This window comes from Stenella coeruleoalba (assembly GCF_951394435.1).
Source record: "Stenella coeruleoalba genome assembly, contig: scaffold_48, whole genome shotgun sequence".
Taxonomy (NCBI): Eukaryota; Metazoa; Chordata; class Mammalia; order Artiodactyla; family Delphinidae; genus Stenella; species Stenella coeruleoalba.
In genome coordinates this window covers 593,654-616,390 of record NW_027646083.1, presented here as the reverse complement: position 1 = coordinate 616,390, position 22,737 = coordinate 593,654, and the positions used below count along the sequence as shown (strand labels likewise).

Below are 22,737 nucleotides of genomic sequence, written 5' to 3'. Positions count from 1 at the left end.
CTGGAACTCCCTAATTTAGCTAAACCCTTTGACCTTTACATTCCCGGTGAAAGGTGAATCGCCATTGGAGAATTAGTGCAAAAACTGGGACCACTTGAAATGGAACAATGCAAGAATGCCATCCAGGTAGGATAAACTATGGTCACCAAGGGGCTTGACCCACTGCCACATCTGGCCAAGATACTGGCGGTATCTAAAAACCTGGAAATCAGCAGCCCAAAAGGCCACCTCCCTCCTAAGGGAAAAGGACCCCACGTGGTGATCCTAACCACCAACCATGCCCTGAAGTTGCAGGGTTCGTTCCGTTGGCACACCGACCTCGAGTGAGGAGGCCTTCCAACTCCAACATCCAGAGAGATAACCGGGGGCAACAGGGCACCATGACGACTCGTGTGAACATCACTTGACCTGGAGTTTTTCTCATAAAACAACAAGAGTGTGTCCCAAAACAGTAGACTACTGCTTGCAGGACTTACTGCACCCAGAGGGGAGCTAATAATCTTGGCGGGGGAACCGTATATCACACTGTCACTATAGAAAAGCCTACAGACACCGTGATGATGGTGGCCAATAAGACCGGCTGGACTCCTGTTTACTTCAAAAGGCTGTTGACTCAGTGGCCATCATGGTCCTTGATCACCACTGACCCTGGACTGTCTGGGAGTTGAGTGGGCAGGGCTCTGACACCTGGTGCTGTTTGTACGTTAATTCAGGGGCCTAATTGAAGAAAGCACAGACTACTGGTCAGAGCATCTAGGCTGGCAGAAACGGTCAGCCTAAGGTGGCCGAACAAATGTGGGGCGGGGTGAAACCGGCCCCCACAACGTCTCTGCACATCTCTTTCCTGGACCCTTAAAGGTCATTAGAATCTATAACACTTCCAATGCTGGTGTTCAGGTGGACGAGCAAGGAGGCAGGGGGCCTGGGGAAAATCAACGCCACCTGGAGGCTACTGGGGAGAAGTTCTGACCCTCGCCCCTGGGTATGAGGGCTCCCAACTCAGCACTCAGCAGTTACAGAAGAAGGGTCTGCACCCTCAGAACTCCAAGAATGAGCAACGGGACAAAAGGCAGAGGAGGGGTTTGTCCCCAGCAAAGCCCATTAAAAATCCCTGGGAGATAAAAATAGAATCTGTGCAATAAAGTCAAGTCTAACTTTTTTATCCTTTGTGCTTTGTCTAATTTCACGTACTCCTAGGGTCTCGCATGCAGAGGCTCCACACCCGCCACTTCAGACCAGATTTCCTAGTGCAGAATGGCTGGGTCGACACCTCAGCTCCTGGGGCCCAGTGCAGACTCCACGATATAGAGCCTGAGCTGCAGCCAACCCAGCCCTTGAAAGCTCTGTCCCCTCCCTCCCAATGACTCTGACAGGATCTCTACACAGCAGCCCAGCCCACAGCCCACGGGGTAGTGCATGCTCTCACCTCTCCATTCTCTGATCAAAATATAAAGTTTCCTTTGCTTGTGAACCAAACTCAGTCTCGATCTGTTGGCCCCAATGACACTGGGCAGGGGAACACTTGTTGGGGTCCACTCTGGAGGATCAGTAACAGAAATTGAGACTATTGTAACCTCAATGAACAGATGTGTGAGCCAAACTGTAGTTAACATAGAACAGTGTATAAGGCTCGGGTAAAATAAGATGTTTCTAACACTTCCATTTGATATTTCCATCACTTTATTATAAGCAAGTTCAGTGAAAGGGTTTGTCTTATTTGTCAGGTCAATATTAGAGAAACGAAGTGATTTCTTTCCAAGGATGTACATCTAATAATCTTGGTTAAACCTTCAATCTTGTTTTAAATGCTTTTCCATTGAAAATGATACCTCTCTTTCAGCTCCCCCATTTCTGAGAAGTATAAAATCTTATAATTTATTATTACCAAAGGGGAAAGGTGGGAGGAGGGATAAATTAACAGTTTGGGATTAACACATACACACTGCTATGTATAAAATAGATCATCAACAAGGAACTACTGTATAGCACAGGGAACTACACTCAACATTTTGCAATAACCTATAAGGGGAAATAATCTGAAAAAGAATAGATATTTTTATTGACATCATCTATCAATGACAGTTAAAGTGTAGCCTAAGGGAAGCTGGTGGTGAGTGCTTCTGACCCTGAAGACTTCAATCATCTAAAGTTTGGACTCTGCCTACTTCCCAAGGCCCTTAATGAACATATGTGTAGCCGTAGCTTAAAAAATTCCCCAGTTTGGGTTTCGGGGAGACACTGATTTTGAAAAAGCCCTGGTGTTCTCCTTACATGAATGGGACTCTTCCTACTGCTAAAACATGTCTGTCACACCCAGAGGATAGTATACCGTCTGATCGGGAAGAGTTTGGAAAAGGCATCTCATCTCCTCATCTCCTGGTGCTCGGGTTCACCCCTCCAGCGTCTTTACTAACAGTCTCCCCACTTGGAGATGTCAGCACTGTCAACATCCTGTTGCGTACAGTTTGGAATTTGTCCAGAGGATGAAGCGGAAGGATGAGGAACAATGAGAGACAAGTCCTAGGTGTTCAGACAGGCACATGTCACTCTAATTTCCAATCAGGAAGACGAATTGACCAAAGGCTAGGGTTGCCCATGGAAACAGTATAGGGCTTGAGGAAATCCCGCTGCTTTGTGGCCAGTTCCCATAAACACAAGTTGAACAATGGAACTCAGGGGCAGTAAAATTCACGAAACTGCAGAGTTGAAAATATCCATCACTGAAAAATGTCTTGAGGAAAGTCAGAGAAAAGGACTTGTAAGCAAGGGAGAATGGCAGGAAAGGGATTTGAGGAGGTAGAAAGGACTCGCCATTAAGCACAAGAAAAGGAGCTGAACATTGCCAACATTGCAGTTGGCCAAAAAGGGTGTATGCGTTTTTTTCTGTATATATTCAAGAAAAGGGCATACACTTTTTTAGCCAACCAAACAGGTGGGCACTGGAAATCAATACTACAAAAGATATCACTTCGCATCAGTCACAAGAGCCATCCTCATAAAGCGTAAACAACAGAAATGCAGGACAGGGCAATGAGAAGAGGGAGCCCTGTGAGACTTATAGTGGAAATGTATATTGCCAACGGCCATTCTGGAGAAGTATATTGTGTTTACTAAAGCATCTAAAAAATGAGCTACAGAGCATAGGGCACTTGCACTCATGGGCGTATATCTTGGGAAAAACAAAAATCGAGAGGACACAGGCACCCCAATGTTTACCCCCTCTCTGTTTAAAAGATCCTCGACTAGGATATAACTTAAATGTCTCTGGAGGGGAAAAATGGATAGAGATGAGGTACTTATGTAGAGTGGAATATTACTCAGCCTGGAAATCAATGAAATATGGCCAGTTGTAACAACTCTGGAGGAGTTACGTATGATCATTCTAAGTGACAGAATTCAAAAAGAAAAAGACACATATCATAAGATATCACTTAAAGGTGGAATCCAAAATAGCTACACATGAAATAAATTACAAAACAAAAACATAGTCAAATATGTAGAAAACACGCATAAGGCTGCTAAACGGGAAAGGTGGGGAGGGGTGAGGCATCATCCAGGAGGTTGAAATTAGCAAAGATACCATTCCAAATACCAAACTGATAATCAACAAGGCCTACACGGTAGCTAAAAGAACTACACTCAGCACACTCAAGTCACCGGAAAAGAATATATACGACTGGTAAGAATCTGAAAAAGAATTTACTGATGTCTCTCTGTACGTGAATCAAGTGGATGTACAGCAGCAAGAAACAGAGCTTTGAAAATCAGCTGTAACCAATATAGTAATAAATTGAAAAAAATAAACGACAGAGAGACAGAGAAAACCTCTTACAACTTTTCCTCAGGGACGGTGATGCAACATGGATTGAACACGTCTAGACCCACAGCAGGATGAGACATAAGGCTGGAAACTGTTCGCGCTAAGAGAAATGTGAGCTTGGGTGAGGAAATGCACACCCTTTAAAGTAATACTACCTGGTGCCCATTCAATGGGTCCCAAATCTGCAGGTTCAAGGGATCTTCCTACAGCTAAAACATGCATGGAAAACCCAGAGGACTGTACACCATGTGATCGGGAGATGTGTCTAAAATGCAGCTCATTTATCCTCTCCTGGTGCTCCTGTTCACCATTCCAGCCACGTTACTTAGAATCTCCCCACTTGGAGAATCAGCACATTTCAACTTCTGTTTCACACATTTTGCAAATTGTGAGGAGGATGAACGGGAAGAGGGGGAACCAATGAGAGAAGAGTTGTAGGGGTTTGGACGGGCACATATCACTCTAATTTCCCATTAAGAATAAGAATTAAAAAAAGGCTCAGCCTGCCTCGCTGGAGCCAAAATAGGGCCTGAAGCAATCCTGCGGGTTTGAGGCCAGCTCACAAAAGAGCAACTTAAAAAATGGAGCTCAGGGTCACTGCAATTCACAAACCTGCAGAGTTATAAATGAAAACTAACGTCCAAAATTATGTTGAGGTAAGGCAAAGAAGAGGATCTGAATGCAAGACAGAATTGCAAGAAACAGATTTCAAGAGATAGATTGGACTCGTCTTTAAAGCACATGAAAAGCGGCAGAATTTCGACAATGATGCAGTTGGCCCAAAAGGGCGTATGCGTTTTTTCCTGATTATATCCAGGAAAAAACGCATATGCACCTTATGGGCAAGGAACCAAGCAAGCAATGCAAATGTGCACAACAAAGAAGTCTCACTTCCCACCGGTCAAAAGGGCCATCCTAAAAAATTGTAAAAACCAGAAATGCAGGACAGGCCATGGAGAACAGGGAGCCTTTATACGCTGATGGGCAGTGTGTGAACTGCCGAGAGCCACTCTGGAGGAGTGTATGGTGGTTCCTAAATCATCTAAAAAACAGAGCTACAGAGCATAGGACACTTCCAATCATGGGAGTATATCTAGGGAAGTCTAAAAATCAACAAGACACAAGCACACCACAGTTTAGGGCTACTCTGTTTACAAGAACCTCAACTTCAGTACACCTTAAATATCCCAGGAAAGAGAACAATGGATAAAGAAGATGTGGTACTTATGTACAATGGAATATCTCTTCACCATGAAATCAATGTAATAAGGCTAGTAGAAGGATAAAGAGTGGATTTAGGTCCGATAATACTACTTGAAATAAGTCAAACAGAAAAAGAAACATATCATAAGATATCACTTATAGAGGGAGGGTAAATATGGCTGCACAAGAAATGAATTACAGAACAGAACAGTGTCTCACATTTAGAAAACACACTTATGTCAGCTTAAGGGGAAAGGAGAGGTGGGGTGATGCATAAAACCAGAGTTTGAAATTAGCACAGATACCGTTCAATAAACCAAATAGGTATTAGACAAGATCTACACCTTGCTCAATGAACTGGCCTCAACACACCCTATACACCGCAGAGAAATATATCTGAGTAATAAGAATCTTAAAACCCATGTATTGATATATCTCCATAAGGGAATCAAGTGTGTGCAGAGCGGCACAAACACAGCAGTGAAGATGAGCTAAACCCCATTATAGAAATAAATTTTAAAAACAAAACGCAGAAACAATGAAAGAGAGAAAAATTCTTACAAAATTCGCTCAGGGGCTGTGATGCAACCTGGATTGACCACATATAAACCCACAGCTGGATAAGACATAAGGCTGGACACTTGGGGCTGAGAGGATTGGTGAGCTTTGGTGAGCAACTGCCAAAAGTTTAATGCAATACTTCATGCTACTCATTCCAAGGGTCCCAACACTCCAGGTTGAAGGGAATCTTCCTACAGCTAAACCATGCTTGGGAAACCCAGCGACTGGTATACCATATGATCAGGAAAGGTTTCTAAAACACACCTCATTGTTCCTCTCCTGGGGCTCCGGATCGACATTCCAGCCGCTTTACTAACAACAACCTCACATGGAGAGTCAATGCCTTTAAGTCCCAGTATCGCACAGTCTGCAGATAGTGCGGAGGATGAATGGGTTAGGGGGAACCAGTGAGAAACTAATGTAGTGGTTTCAATGGGCACATGTCACTCTAATTTCACATCAGTAAGAAGAATTAACCAAAGGCACAGCAAGGTGTCCCACAAGAACAATAGGGCCTGAAGGAATCCTGCGGTTATGAGGCAAGATCACAAAAATAAGAGCTGAAAAATGGAGCTCAGGGCCACTGCAATTCAAAAACGTGCAGAGTTATAAAGGCCAACAATTTTCAAAAAGGATATTGAGGAAAGGCTATGAAGAGGCATTGAAAGAAAGGCAGAATTGCAGGAAACCGATTTCAGGAGGTAGACTGGAATTGCATTTAAAGCATAGGAAATGAGGCAGAACGTCGACAATGATCCACTTGGCCAAAAAGGGCGTATGTGTTTTTTCCTGAATATATTCAGGAAAAAACGCATATGCACTTTTTGTACAACCAAGCAAGCTTGCAAAGGAAATCTGCACTACAATGAAGTCTCACTTCCCACTGGTTAAAAGGGCCATCTGAGAAAAGTGTAAAATCCAGAAAGGCAGGACAGGCCATGGAGAATTGGGAGCCTTGTTATGCTGATGGGTGGGATGTAAATTGCCAACAGCCACTCGGGGAGAACTGTATGGTGTTTCCTGAAACATCTAAAAAACAAAGCAACAGAGCCTAGGGCACTTCCACTTATGGTCCTATAGCTTAGGGAAATTAAAATCAAAAAGACACAGCCACCCCAAAGTTTGGGACAGCTCTGTTTACAAGAACCTCATTTACGGTAAAAGTTCAATATCGCAGAAAGTGAAAAATGGATAAAGAAGTTGTGGTACTTACGTAGAATGCAATATCACTCAACAATGAAATCTATGTCATCAGACCCGTAGCAGCATAATGAGTGGATTCAGGTATGATAATTCTAACTGAAATAAGTCACACAGAAAAAGAAACATCATAAGATATCACTAATACACGGAATGGAAACTTGGCTACACAGGAACTGGATTGCAAAACAGAACAGGGTCTCAAATTTAGAAAACCAACTTATGCTTGCTTAAGAGGAAAGGTGAGTTGGGGTGCTGCATAAAACCAGGGATTGAAATGAGCACAGATAAATTTCCTTAAGCCAAATATGGAATGGACAAGAGCTACTCCTTGCTCAACGAAATAGACTCAACACCCCATATTAAACGCCTAAGAATGTACCTGACTAGTAAGTATCTGAAAACCTATGGATTGCTATGTCTCCGAAAGAGAATCAAGCGTGTGTACAGGGGCATAAACGCAGCAGTGATAGGATTGGAGAGGTTCGGTGAGCAAATGAAGACCCTTTGAAGTCATATTGCATGGTACCCATTCCACGGGTCTCAACTCTCCAGGTTTAAGGGATTCTTCCTTCAGCAAAAACATGCATGTGGAACCCAGAGTATCATCAACCGTGTGATCGGGAGACGTGTTCAAATATGTCTCAGTTTTCGTACCCTGGTAATCGGGTGCAACATTCCAGGCGCTTTACTAACACTCTCCCATCTTGGAGAGTCAGTGCCTTTAACCTCCTGTTTGGCCCAGTTTGCAATTTCTGCGGAAGATGAACAGGAATAGGGAGACCCAATGAGAGACTAGCTGGAGGTGTCTGGACGGGCAAATTTAACTCTCATTTCCCACCAGGAAGAGGAAATAAACAAAGGCTCAGTGTGCCGTGCCGGAACCAGATTAGGGCCTGAAGCCATCCTGCAGTGTTGCGGCCAGCTCAAAAGAAAGCGAGTTGAAGAAAGGAGCTCAGGGGCACTGTAATTCACAAACCTTCAGAGTTATAAATGACAGCTATCGTCCAAAAATATACTGAAGTAAGGCTGCCAAGAGGACTTGAAAGCGGGGCAGAATTGCAGGAAACCGATTTCAGGAGGTAGACTGGAATTGCATTGAAAGCATAGGAAAAGAGGCAGAACGTCCACAATGATGCACTTGGCCAAAAAGGGCGTATGCGTTTTTTCCTGAATATATTCAGGAAAAAACGCATACGCGCTTTTTGGCCAACCAAGCAAGCTTGCAAAGGAAATCTGCACTACAATGAAGTCTCACTTCGCCCCAGTCAAAAGGGCCATCTGAAAAAAGTGTAAAATCCAGAAAGGCAGGACAGGCCATGGAGAACTGGGAGCCTTGTTGTGCTGATGGGCGGGATGTAAATTGCCAACAGACACTCGGGAGAAGTGTATGGTGTTTCCTGAAACATCTAAAAAACAAAGCAACAGACCCTAGAGCACTTCCACTTATGGTCCTATAGCTTAGGGAAATTAAAATCAAAAAGACACATCCACCCCAAAGTTTGGGACGCCTCTGTTTACAAGAACCTCATTTACAGTACAAGTTCAACATCGCAGAAAGTGAAAAATGGATAAAGAACTTGTGGTATTTACTTACAAAACAATATCACTCAGCAATGAAATCTATGTCATCAGGCCCTTAGCAGCACAATGAGTGGATTCAGGTATGATGATTCTAACTGAAATAAGTCACACAGAAAAAGAAACATCATAAGATATCAGTAATACACGGAATGTAAACTTGGCTACACAGGAACTGAATTACAGAACAGAACAGGGTCTCAAATTTAGAAAACCAACTTATGCTTGCTTAAGGGGAAAGGTGAGTTGGGGTGCTGCATAAAACCAGAGATTGAAATGAGCACAGATAAAGTTCCTTAAGCCAAATATGGAATAGACAAGAGCTACTCCTTGCTCAACGAAATGGACTCAACACCGCATATTAAACGCCTAAGAATGTACCTGACTAGTAAGTATCTTAAAACCTATGGATTGCTATGTCTCTGAAAGAGAATCAAGCATGTGTACAGGGGCATAAAAGCAGCAGTGATAGGATTGGAGAGGTTCGGTGAGCAAATGAAGACCCTTTGAAGTCATATTGCATGGTACCCATTCCACGGGTTTCAACTCTCCAGGTTTAAGGTATTCTTCCTTCAGTTAAAACATGCATGTGGAACCTAGAGTATGATCAACCATGTGATCGGGAGACGTGTTCAAATATGTCTCAGTTTTCGTACCCTGGTACTCGGGTGCAACATTCCAGACGCTTTACTAACACTCTCCCGACTTGGAGAGTCAGTCCCTTTAACCTCCTGTTTGGCCCAGTTTGCAATTTCTGTGGAAGATGAACAGGAATAGGGAGACCCAATGAGAGACTAGCTGGAGGTGTCTGGACGGGCAAATTTAACTCTCATTTCCCACCAGGAAGAGGAAATAACCAAAGGCTCAGCATGCCGTGCCGGAACCAGATTAGGGCCTGAAGCCATCCTGCGGTGTTGCGGACAGGTCACAAGAAAGCGAGTTGAAGAAAGGAGCTCAGTGGCATTGTAATGCATAAACCTGCAGAGTTATAAATGACAGCTATCGTCCAAAAATATACTGAAGTAAGGCTGCCAAGAGGACTTGAAAGCGGGGCAGAATTGCAGGAAACCGATTTCAGGAGGTAGACTGGAATTGCATTTCAAGCATAGGAAAAGAGGCAGAACGTCCACAATGATGCACTTGGCCAAAAAGGGCGTATGCGTTTTTTCCTGAATATATTCAGGAAAAAACGCATACGCCCTTTTTGGCCAACCAAGCAAACTTGCAAAGGAAATCTGCACTACAATGAAGTCTCACTTCCCCCCTGTCAAAAGGGCCATCTGAAAAAAGTGTAAAATCCAGAAAGGCAGGACAGGCCATGGAGAACTGGGAGCCTTGTTATGCTGATGGGCGGGATGTAAATTGCCAACAGACACTCGGGAGAAGTGTATGGTGTTTCCTGAAACATCTAAAAAACAAAGCAACAGAGCCTAGGGCACTTCCACTTATGGTCCTATAGTTTAGGGAAATTAAAATCAAAAAGACACAGCCACCCCAAAGTATGGAACGGCTCTGTTTCCAAGAACCTCATTTACAGTACAAGTTCAACATCGCAGAAAGTGAAAAATGGATAAAGAAGTTGTGGTATTTACTTACAAAGCAATATCACGCAGCAATGAAATCTATGTCATCAGGCCCTTAGCAGCACAATGAGTGGATTCAGGTATCATGATTCTAACTGAAATAAATCACACAGAAAAAGAAACATCATAAGATATCAGTAATACAAGGAATGTAAACTTGGCTACACAGGAACTGAATTACAGAACAGAACAGGGTCTCAAATTTAGAAAACCAACTTATGCTTGCTTAAGGGGAAAGGTGAGTTGGGGTGCTGCATAAAACCAGAGATTGAAATGAGCACAGATAAAGTTCCTTAAGCCAAATATGGAATAGACAAGAGCTACTCCTTGCTCAACGAAATGGACTCAACACCGCATATTAAACGCCTAAGAATGTACCTGACTAGTAAGTATCTTAAAACCTATGGATTGCTATGTCTCTGAAAGAGAATCAAGCATGTGTACAGGGGCATAAACGCAGCAGTGATAGGATTGGAGAGGTTCGGTGAGCAAATGAAGACCCTTTGAAGTCATATTGCATGGTACCCATTCCACGGGTTTCAACTACCCAGGTTTAAGGTATTCTTCCTTCAGCTAAAACATGCATGTGGAACCTAGAGTATGATCAACCATGTGATCGGGAGACGTGTTCAAATATGTCTCAGTTTTCGTACCCTGGTACTCGGGTGCAACATTCCAGACGCTTTACTAACACTCTCCCCACTTGGAGAGTCAGTCCCTTTAACCTCCTGTTTGGCCCAGTTTGCAATTTCTGCGGAAGATGAACACGAATAGGGAGAACCAATGAGAGACTAGCTGGAGGTGTCTGGACGGGCAAATTTAACTCTCATTTCTCACCAGGAAGAGGAATTAACCAAAGGCTCAGCGTGCTGTGCCGGAACCAGATTAGGGCCTGAAGCCATCCTGCGGTGTTGCTGCCAGGTCACAAGAAAGCGAGTTGAAGAAAGGAGCTCAGGGGCACTGTAATGCACAAACCTGCAGAGTTATAAATGACAGCTATCGTCCAAAAATATACTGAAGTAAGGTTGCCAAGAGGACTTGAAAGCGGGGCAGAATTGCAGGAAACCGATTTCAGGAGGTAGACTGGAATTGCATTGAAAGCATAGGAAAAGAGGCAGAACGTCCACAATGATGCACTTGGCCAAAAAGGGCGTATGCGTTTTTTCCTGAATATATTCAGGAAAAAACGCATACGCACTTTTTGGCCAACAAAGCAAGCTTGCAAAGGAAATCTGCACTACAATGAAGTCTCACTTCCCCCTGGTCAAAAGGGCCATCTGAAAAAAGTGTAAAATCCAGAAAGGCAGGACAGGCCATGGAGAACTGGGAGCCTTGTTATGCTGATGGGCGGGATGTAAATTGCCAACAGACACTCAGGAGAAGTGTATGGTGTTTCCTGAAACATGTAAAAAACAAAGCAACAGAGCCTAGGGCACTTCCACTTATGGTCCTATAGCTTAGGGAAATTAAAATCAAACAGACACAGCCATCCCAAAGTATGGAACGCCTCTGTTTACAAGAACCTCGTTTACAGTACAAGTTCAACATCGCAGAAAGTGAAAAATGGATAAAGTACTTCAGGTACTTATGTACAATGCAGTATCACTCAGCAATGAAATCTATGTCATCAGGCCCTTAGCAGCACAATGAGTGGATTCAGGTATGATGATTCTAACTGAAATAAGTCACACAAAAAAAGAAACATCATAAGATATCAGTAATACACGGAATGTAAACTTGGCTACACAGGAACTGAATTACAGAACAGAACAGGGTCTCAAATTTAGAAAACCAACTTATGCTTGCTTAAGGGGAAAGGTGAGTTGGGGTGCTGCATAAAACCAGAGATTGAAATGAGCACAGATAAAGTTCCTTAAGCCAAATATGGAATAGACAAGAGCTACTCCTTGCTCAACGAAATGGACTCAACACCCCATATTAAACGCCTAAGAATGTACCTGACTAGTAAGTATCTTAAAACCTATGGAATGCTATGTCTCCAAAAGAGAATCAAGCGTGTGTGCAGGGGCATAAACGCAGCAGTGATAGGATTGGAGAGGTTCGGTGAGCAAATGAAGACCCTTTGAAGTCATATTGCATGGTACCCATTCCACGGGTCTCAACTCTCCAGGTTTAAGGGATTCTTCCTTCAGCTAAAACATGCATGTGGAACCCAGAGTATGATCAACCGTGTGAACGGGAGATGTGTTCAAATATGTCTCAGTTTTCCTCCCCTGGCACTCGGGTGCAACATTCCACATGCTTTACTAACACTCTCCCCACTTGGAGAGTCAGCACCTTTAACCTCCTGTTTGGCCCAGTTTGCAATTTCTGCGGAAGATGAACAGGAATAGGGAGAACCAATGAGAGACTAGCTGGAGGTGTCTGGACGGGCAAATATAACTCTCATTTCCCACCGGGAAGAGGAAATAACCAAAGGCTCAGCGTGCCGTGCCGGGACCAGATTAGGGCCTGAAGCCATCCTGCGGTGTTGCGGCCAGCTCAAAAGAAAGCGAGTTGAAGAAAGGAGCTCAGGGGCACTGTAATTCACAAAACTGCAGAGTTATAAATGACAGCTATCGTCCAAAAATATACTGAAGTAAGGCTGCCAAGAGGACTTGAAAGCGGGGCAGAATTGCAGGAAACCGATTTCAGGAGGTAGACTGGAATTGCATTGAAAGCATAGGAAAAGAGGCAGAACGTCCACAATGATGCACTTGGCCAAAAAGGGCGTATGCGTTTTTTCCTGAATATATTCAGGAAAAAACGCATACGCCCTTTTTGGCCAACCAAGCAAGCTTGCAAAGGAAATCTGCACTACAATGAAGTCTCACTTCCCCCTGGTCAAAAGGGCCATCTGAAAAAAGTGTAAAATCCAGAAAGGCAGGACAGGCCATGGAGAACCGGGAGCCTTGTTATGCTGATGGGCGGGATGTAAATTGCCAACAGACACTCGGGAGAAGTGTATGGTGTTTCCTGAAACATCTAAAAAACAAAGCAACAGAGCCTAGGGCACTTCCACTTATGGTCCTATAGCTTAGGGAAATTAAAATCAAAAAGACACAGCCACCCCAAAGTTTGGGACGCCTCTGTTTACAAGAACCTCATTTACAGTACAAGTTCAACATCGCAGAAAGTGAAAAATGGATAAAGAACTTGTGGTATTTACTTACAAAGCAATATCAATCAGCAATGAAATCTATGTCATCAGGTCCTTAGCAGCACAATGAGTGGATTCAGGTATGATGATGCTAACTGAAATAAGTCACACAGAAAAAGAAACATCATAAGATATCAGTAATACACGGAATGTAAACTTGGCTACACAGATACTGAATTACAGAACAGAACAGGGTCTTAAATTTAGAAAACCAACTTATGCTTGCTTAAGGGGAAAGGTGAGTTGGGGTGCTGCATAAAACCAGAGATTGAAATGAGCACAGATAAAGTTCCTTAAGCCAAATATGGAATAGACAAGAGCTACTCCTTGCTCAACGAAATGGACTCAACACCGCATATTAAACGCCTAAGAATGTACCTGACTAGTAAGTATCTTAAAACCTATGGATTGCTATGTCTCTGAAAGAGAATCAAGCATGTGTACAGGGGCATAAACGCAGCAGTGATAGGATTGGAGAGGTTCGGTGAGCAAATGAAGACCCTTTGATGTCATATTGCATGGTACCCATTCCACGGGTTTCAACTACCCAGGTTTAAGGTATTCTTCCTTCAGCTAAAACATGCATGTGGAACCTAGAGTATGATCAACCATGTGATCGGGAGATGTGTTCAAATATGTCTCAGCTTTCGTACCCTGGTCCTTGGGTGCAACATTCCAGACGCTTTACTAACACTCTCCCGACTTGGAGAGTCAGTCCCTTTAACCTCCTGTTTGGCCCAGTTTGCAATTTCTGCGGAAGATGAACAGGAATAGCGAAAACCAAAGAGAGACTAGCTGGCGGTGTCTGGACGGGCAAATTTAACTCTCATTTCCCACCAGGAAGAGGAAATAACCAAAGGCTCAGCGTGCCGTGCCGGAACCAGATTAGGGCCTGAAGCCATCCTGCGGTGTTTTGTCCAGCTCACAAGAAAGCAAGTTGAAGAAAGGAGCTCTGGGGCACTGTAATGCACAAACCTGTAGAGTTATAAATGACAGCTATCGTCCAAAAATATACTGAAGTAAGGCTGCCAAGAGGACTTGAAAGCGGGGCAGAATTGCAGGAAACCGATTTCAGGAGGTAGACTGGAATTGCATTGAAAGCATAGGAAAAGAGGCAGAACGTCCACAATGATGCACTTGGCTAAAAAGGGCGTATGCGTTTTTTCCTGAATATATTCAGGAAAAAACGCATACGCCCTTTTTGGCCAACCAAGCAAACTTGCAAAGGAAATCTGCACTACAATGAAGTCTCACTTCCCCCCGGTCAAAAGGGCCATCTGAAAAAAGTGTAAAATCCAGAAAGGCAGGACAGGCCATGGAGAACTGGGAGCCTTGTTATGCTGATGGGCGGGATGTAAATTGCCAACAGACACTCGGGAGAGGTGTATGGTGTTTCCTGAAACATCTAAAAAACAAAGCAACAGAGCCTAGGGCATTTCCACATATGGTCCTATAGCTTAGGGAAATTAAAATCAAAAAGACACAGCCACCCCAAAGTTTGGGACACCTCTGTTGACAAGAACCTCGTTTACCGTACAAGTTCAATATCACAGAAAGTGAAAAATGGATAAAGAACTTGTGGTACTTAAGTACAATGCAGTATCACTCAGCAATGAAATCTATGTCATCAGGCCCAAAGCAGCACAATGAGTGGATTCAGGTACGATGATTCTAACTGAAATAAGTCACACAGAAAAAGAAACATCATAAGATATCACTAATACACGGAATGTAAACTTGCCTACACAGGAACTGAATTCCAAAACAGAACAGGGTGTCAAATTTAGAAAACCAACTTATGCTTGCTTAAGGGGAAAGGTGAGTTGGGGTGCTGCATAAAACCAGAGATTGAAATGAGCACAGATAAAGTTCCTTAAGCCAAATATTGAATAGACAAGAGCTACTCCTTGCTCAACGAAATGGACTCAACACCCCATATTAAACGCCTAAGAATGTACCTGACTAGTAAGTATCTTAAAACCTATGGATTGCTATGTCTCCAAAAGAGAATCAAGCGTGTGTACAGGAGCATAAACGCAGCAGTGATAGGATTGGAGAGGTTCGGTGAGCAAATGAAGACCCTTTGAAGTCATATTGCATGGTACCCATTCCACGGGTTTCAACTACCCAGGTTTAAGGTATTCTTCCTTCAGCTAAAACATGCATGTGGAACCTAGAGTATGATCAACCATGTGATCGGGAGATGTGTTCAAATATGTCTCACTTTTCGTACCCTGGTACTCGGGTGCAACATTCCAGACGCTTTACTAACACTCTCCCGACTTGGAGAGTAAGTCCCTTTAACCTCCTGTTTGGCCCAGTTTGCAATTTCTGCGGAAGATGAACAGGAATAGCGAGAACCAATGAGAGACTAGCTGGAGGTGTCTGGACGGGCAAATTTAACTCTCATTTCCCACCAGGAAGAGGAATTAACCAAAGAATCAGTGTTCTGTGCCGGGACCAGATTAGGGCCTGAAACCATCCTGCGGTGTTGCGGTCAGCTCAAAAGAAAGCGAGTTGAAGAAAGGAGCTCAGGGGCACTGTAATGCACAAACCTGCAAAGTTATAAATGACAGCTATCGTCCACAAATAGACTGAAGTAAGGCTGCCAAGAGGACTTGAAAGCGGGGCAGAATTGCAGGAAACCGATTTCAGGAGGTAGACTGGAATTGCATTGAAAGCATAGGAAAAGAGGCAGAACGTCCACAATGATGCACTTGGCCAAAAAGGGCGTATGTGTTTTTTCCTGAATATATTCATGAAAAAACGCATACGCCCTTTTTGGCCAACCAAGCAAGCTTGCAAAGGAAATCTGCACTACAGTGAAGTCTCACTTCCCCCTGGTCAAAAGGGCCATCTGAAAAAAGTGTAAAATCCAGAAAGGCAGGACAGGCCATGGAGAACTGGGAGCCTTGTTATGCTGATGGGCGGGATGTAAATTGCCAACAGACACTCGGGAGAAGTGTATGGTGTTTCCTGAAACATCTAAAAAACAAAGCAACAGAGCCTAGGGCACTTCCACTTATGGTCCTATAGCTTAGGGAAATTAAAATCAAAAAGACACAGCCACCCCAAATTTGGGACGCCTCTGTTTACAAGAACCTCGTTTACCGTACAAGTTCAATATCACAGAAAGTGAAAAATGGATAAAGAACTTCTGGTACTTACGTACAATGCAGTATCACTCAGCAATGAAATCTATGTCATCAGGCCCTTAGCAGCACAATGAGTGGATTCAGGTATGATGTTTCTAACTGAAATAAGTCACACAGAAAAAGAAACATCATAAGATATCAGTAATACACGGAATGTAAACTTGGCTACACAGGAACTGAATTACAGAACAGAACAGGGTCTCAAATTTAGAAAACCAACTTATGCTTGCTTAAGGGGAAAGGTGAGTTGGGGTGCTGCATAAAACCAGAGATTGAAATGAGCACAGATAAAGTTCCTTAAGCCAAATATGGAATAGACAAGAGCTACTCCTTGCTCAACGAAATGGACTCAATACCCCATATTAAACGCCTAAGAATGTACCTGACTAGTAAGTATCTTAAAACCTATGGATTGCTATGACTACGAAAGAGAATCAAGCATGTGCACAGGGGTATAAACGCAGCAGTGATAGGATTAGGAGAGGATCGGTGAGCAAATGAAGACCCTTGAAATCATATTGCATGGTACCCATTCCACGGGTTTCAACTACCCAGGTTTAAGGTATTCTTCCTTCAGCTAAAACATGCATGTGGAACCTAGAGTATGATCAACCATGTGATCGGGAGACGTGTTCAAATATGTCTCAGTTTTCGTACCCTGGTACTCAGGTGCAACATTCCAGACGCTTTACTAACACTCTCCCGACTTGGAGAGTCAGTCCCTTTAACCTCCTGTTAGGCCCAGTTTGCAATTTCTGCGAAAGATGAACAGGAATAGCGAGAACCAATGAGAGACTAGCTGGAGGTGTCTGGACGGGCAAATTTAACTCTCATTTCCCACCAGGAAGAGGAATTAACCAAAGGTTCAGCGTGCCGTGCCGGAACCAGATTAGGGCCTGAAGCCATCCTGTGGTGTTGCGGCCAGCTCACAAGAAAGCGAGTTGAAGAAAGGAGCTCAGGGGCACTGAAATTCAAAAACATGCAGAGTTATAAATGACAGCTATCGTCCAAAAATAGACTGAAGTAAGGCTGCCAAGAGGACTTGAAAGCGGGGCAGAATTGCAGGAAACCGATTTCAGGAGGTAGACTGGAATTGCATTGAAAGCATAGGAAAAGAGGCAGAACGTCCACAATGATGCACTTGGCCAAAAAGGGCGTATGCGTTTTTTCCTGAATATATTCAGGAAAAAATACATACGCGCTTTTTGGCCAACCAAGCAAGCTTGCAAAGGAAATCTGCACTACAATGAAGTCTCACTTCCCCCCGGTCAAAAGGGCCATCTGAAAAAAGTGTAAAATCCAGAAAGTCAGGACAGGCCATGGAGAACTGGGAGTCTTGTTATGCTGATGGGCGGGATGTAAATTGCCAACAGCCACTCGGGAGAAGTGTATGGTGTTTCCTGAAACATCTAAAAAACAAAGCAACAGAGCCTAGGGCACTTCCACTTATGGTCCTATAGCTTAGGGAAATTAAAATCAAAAAGACACAGCCACCCCAAAGTTTGGGACGCCTCTGTTTACAAGAACCTCGTTTACAGTACAAGTTCAACATCGCAGAAAGTGAAAAATGGATAAAGAAGTTGTGGTATTTACTTACAAAGCAATATCACTCAGCAATGAAATCTATGTCATCAGGCCCTTAGCAGCACAATGAGTGGATTCAGGTATGATGATTCTAACTGAAATAAGTCACACAGAAAAAGAAACATCATAAGATATCAGTAATACACGGAATGTAAACTTGGCTACACAGGAACTGAATTACAGAACAGAACAGGGTCTCAAATTTAGAAAACCAACTTATGCTTGCTTAAGGGGAAAGGTGAGTTGGGGTGCTGCATAAAACCAGAGATTGAAATGAGCACAGATAAAGTTCCTTAAGCCAAATATGGAATAGACAAGAGCTACTCCTTGCTCAACGAAATGGACTCAACACCCCATATTAAACGCCTAAGAATGTACCTGACTAGTAAGTATCTTAAAATCTATGGATTGCCATGTCTCCAAAAGAGAATCAAGCGTGTGTACAGAGGCATAAACGCAGCAGTGATAGGATTGGAGAGGTTCGGTGAGCAAATGAAGACCCTTTGAAGTCATATTGCATGGTACCCATTCCACGGGTATCAACTCTCCAGGTTTAAGGTATTCTTCCTTCAGCTAAAACATGCATGTGGAACCTAGAGTATGATCAACCATGTGATCGGGAGACGTGTTCAAATATGTCCCAGTTTTCGTACCCTGGTACTCGGGTGCAACATTCCAGACGCTTTACTAACAGTCTCCCGACTTGGAGAGTCAGTCCCTTTAACCTCCTGTTTGGCCCAGTTTGCAATTTCTGCGGAAGATGAACAGGAATAGCGAGAACCAATGAGAGACTAGCTGGAGGTGTCTGGACGGGCAAATTTAACTCTCATTTCCCACCAGGAAGAGGAATTAACCAAAGGCTCAGCGTGCCGTGCCGGAATGAGATTAGGGCCTGAAGCCATCTTGCGGTGTTGCGGCCAGGTCACAAGAAAGCGAGTTGAAGAAAGGAGCTCAGGGGCACTGTAATTCACAAACCTGCAGAGTTATAAATGACAGCTATCGTCCGAAAATATACTGAAGTAAGGCTGCCAAGAGGACTTGAAAGCAGGGCAGAATTGCAGGAAACCGATTTCAGGAGGTAGACTGGAATTGCATTGAAAGGATAGGAAAAGAGGCAGAACGTCCACAATGATGCACTTGGCCAAAAAGGGCGTATGCGTTTTTTCCTGAATATATTCAGGAAAAAACGCATACGTCCTTTTTGGCCAACCAAGCAAACTTGCAAAGGAAATCTGCACTACAATGAAGTCTCACTTCCCCCCGGTCAAAAGGGCCATCTGAAAAAAGTGTAAAATCCAGAAAGGCAGGACAGGCCATGGAGAACTGGGAGCCTTGTTATGCTGATGGGTGGGATGTCAATTGCCAACAGACACTCGGGAGAAGTGTATGGTGTTTCCTGAAACATCTAAAAAACAAAGCAACAGAGCCTAGGGCACTTCCACTTATGGTCCTATAGCTTAGGGAAATTAAAATCAAAAAGACACAGCCACCCCAAAGTTTGGGACGCCTCTGTTTACAAGAACCTCGTTTACAGTACATGTTCAATATCACAGAAATTGAAAAATGGATAAAGAACTTGTGGTACTTACGTACAATGCAGTATCACTCAGCAATGAAATCTATGTCATCAGGCCCGTAGCAGCATAATGAGTGTATTCAGGTACGATGATTCTAACTGAAATAATTCACACAGAAAAAGAAACATCATAAGATATCACTAATACACGGAATGTAAACTTGGCTACACAGGAACTGAATTCCAAAACAGAACAGGGTCTCAAATTTAGAAAACCAACTTATGCTTGCTTAAGGGGAAAGGTGAGTTGGGGTGCTGCATAAAACCAGAGATTGAAATGAGCACAGATAAAGTTCCTTAAGCCAAATATGGAATAGACAAGAGCTACTCCTTGCTCAACGAAATGGACTCAACACCCCATATTAAACGCCTAAGAATGTACCTGACTAGTAAGAATCTGAAAACCTATGGATTGCTATGTCTCCAAAAGAGAATCAAGCGTGTGTACAGGGGCATAAACGCAGCAGTGATAGGATTGGAGAGGTTCGGTGAGCAAATGAAGACCCTTTGAAGTCATATTGCATGGTACCCATTCCACGGGTCTCAACTCTCCAGGTTTAAGGTATTCTTCCTTCAGCTAAAACATGCATGTGGAACCCAGAGTATGGCCAACCGTGTGAACGGGAGACGTTTTCAAATATGTCTCAGTTTTCCTCCCCTGGTACTCGGGTGCAACATTCCAGACGCTTTACTAAAACTCTCCCCACTTGGAGAGTCTGCGCCTTTAACCTCCTCTTTGGCCCAGTTTGCAATTTCTGCGGAAGATGAACAGGAATAGTGAGAACCAATGAGAGACTAGCTGGAGGTGTCTGAACGGGCAAATTTAACTCTCATTTCCCACCAGGAAGAGGAATTAACCAAAGGCTCAGCGTGCCGTGCCGGAACCAGATTAGGGCCTGAAGCCATCCTGCGGTGTTGCGGGTAGCTCACAAGAAAGCGAGTTGAAGAAAGGAACTCAGGGGCACTGTAATTCACTAACCTGCAGAATAATAAATGACAGCTATCGTCCAAAAACATACTGAAGTAAGGCTGCCAAGAGGACTTGAAAGCGGGGCAGAATTGCAGGAAACCGATTTCAGGAGGTAGACTGGAATTGCATTGAAAGCATAGGAAAAGAGGCAGAACGTCCACAATGATGCACTTGGCCAAAAAGGGCGTATGCGTTTTTTCCTGAATATATTCAGGAAAAAACGCATACACCCTTTTTGGCCAACCAAGCAAGCTTACAAAGGAAATCTGCACTACAATGTAGTCTCACTTCCCCCCGGTCAAAAGGGCCATCTGAAAAAAGTGTAAAATCCAGAAAGGCAGGACAGGCCATGGAGAACTGGGAGCCTTGTTATGCTGATGGGCGGGATGTAAATTGCCAACAGACACTCTGGAGAAGTGTATGGTGTTTCCTGAAACATCTAAAAAACAAAGCAACAGAGCCTAGGGCACTTCCACTTATGGTCCTATAGCTTAGGGAAATTAAAATCAAAAAGACACAGCCACCCCAAAGTTTGGGACACCTCTGTTTACAAGAACCTCGTGTACAGTACAAGTTCAACATCACAGAAAGTGAAAAATAGATAAAGAAGTTGTGGTATTTACTTACAAAGCAATATCACACAGCAATGAAATCTGTGTCATCAGGCCCTTAGCAGCACAATCAGTGGATTCAGGTATGATGATTCTAACTGAAATAAGTCACACAGAAAAAGAAACATCATAAGATATCAGTAATACACGGAATGTAAACTTGGCTACACAGGAACTGAATTACAGAACAGAACAGGGTCTTAAATTTAGAAAACCAACTTATACTTGCTTAAGGGGAAAGGTGAGTTGGGGTGCTGCATAAAACCAGAGATTGAAATGAGCACAGATAAAGTTCCTTAAGCCAAATATGGAATAGACAAGAGCTACTCCTTGCTCAACGAAATGGACTCAACACCGCATATTAAACGCCTAAGAATGTACCTGACTAGTAAGTATCTTAAAACCTATGGATTGCTATGTCTCCAAAAGAGAATCAAGCGTGTGTACAGGGGCATAAACGCAGCAGTGATAGGATTGGAGAGGTTCGGTGAGCAAATGAAGACCCTTTGAAGTCATATTGCATGGTACCCATTCCACGGGTCTCAACTCTCCAGGTTTAAGGTATTCTTCCTTCAGCTAAAACATGCATGTGGAACCCAGAGTATGATCAACCGTGTGAACGGGAGATGTGTTCAAATATGTCTCAGTTTTCCTCCCTGGTACTCGGGTGCAACATTCCAGACGCTTTACTAACACTCTCCCCACTTGAAGAGTCAGTCCCTTTAACCTCCTGTTTGGCCCAGTTTGCAATTTCTGCGGAAGATGAACAGGAATAGCGAGAACCAATGAGAGAGTAGCTGGAGGTGTCTGGACGGGCAAATTTAACTCTCATATCCCACCAGGAAGAGGAATTTACCAAAGGCTCAGCGTGCTGTGCCGGAAGCAGATTAGGGCCTGAACCTATCCTGCGGTGTTGCGGCCAGATCACAAGGAAGCGAGTTGAAGAAAGGAGCTCAGGGGCACTGTAATTCACAAACCTGCAGAGTTATAAATGACAGCTATCGTCCAAAAATATACTGAAGTAAGGCTGCCAAGAGGACTTGAAAGCGGTGCAGAATTGCAGGAAACCGATTTCAGGAGGTAGACTGGAGTTGCATTGAAAGCATAGGAAAAGAGGCAGAACGTCCACAATGATGCACTTGGACAAAAAGGGCGTATGCGTTTTTTCCTGAATATATTCAGGAAAAAACGCATACGCCCTTTTTGGCCAACCAAGCAAGCTTGCAAAGGAAATCTGCACTATAATGAAGTCTCACTTCCCCCCGGTCAAAAGGGCCATCTGAAAAAAGTGTAAAATCCAGAAAGGCAGGACAGGCCTTGGAGAAATGGGAGCCTTGTTATGCTGATGGGCGTGATGTAAATTGCCAACAGACACTCGGGAGAAGTGTATGGTGTTTCCTGAAACATCTAAAAAACAAAGCAACAGAGCCTAGGGCACTTCCGCTTATGGTCCTATAGCTTAGGGAAATTAAAATCAAAAAGACACAGCCACCCCAAAGTTTGGGACGCCTCTGTTTACAAGAACCTCGTTTACCGTACAAGTTCAATATCACAGAAAGTGAAAAATGGATAAAGAAGTTGTGGTACTTACGTACAATGCAGTATCACTCAGCAATGAAATCTATGTCATCAGGCCCTTAGCAGCACAATGAGTGGATTCAGGTATGATGTTTCTAACTGAAATAAGTCACACAGAAAAAGAAACATCATAAGATATCAGTAATACACGGAAT

At 43.6% G+C, this 22,737-nt stretch overlaps 1 long non-coding RNA gene across 22 annotated transcripts in view; it reads right to left on the bottom strand.

Annotated features, from left to right (window-relative positions):
• LOC307181352 overlaps nucleotides 1–22,737 on the bottom strand; it is a 1,649,813-nt gene that overhangs the window by 1,037,136 nt on the left and 589,940 nt on the right. For all 22 annotated transcript variants that reach the window (XR_013826479.1, XR_013826480.1, XR_013826505.1 and 19 more), the window contains one exon: nucleotides 14,694–14,783. This is a non-coding gene — a long non-coding RNA (uncharacterized lncRNA). The remainder of the gene's footprint in view (nucleotides 1–14,693; nucleotides 14,784–22,737) is intronic.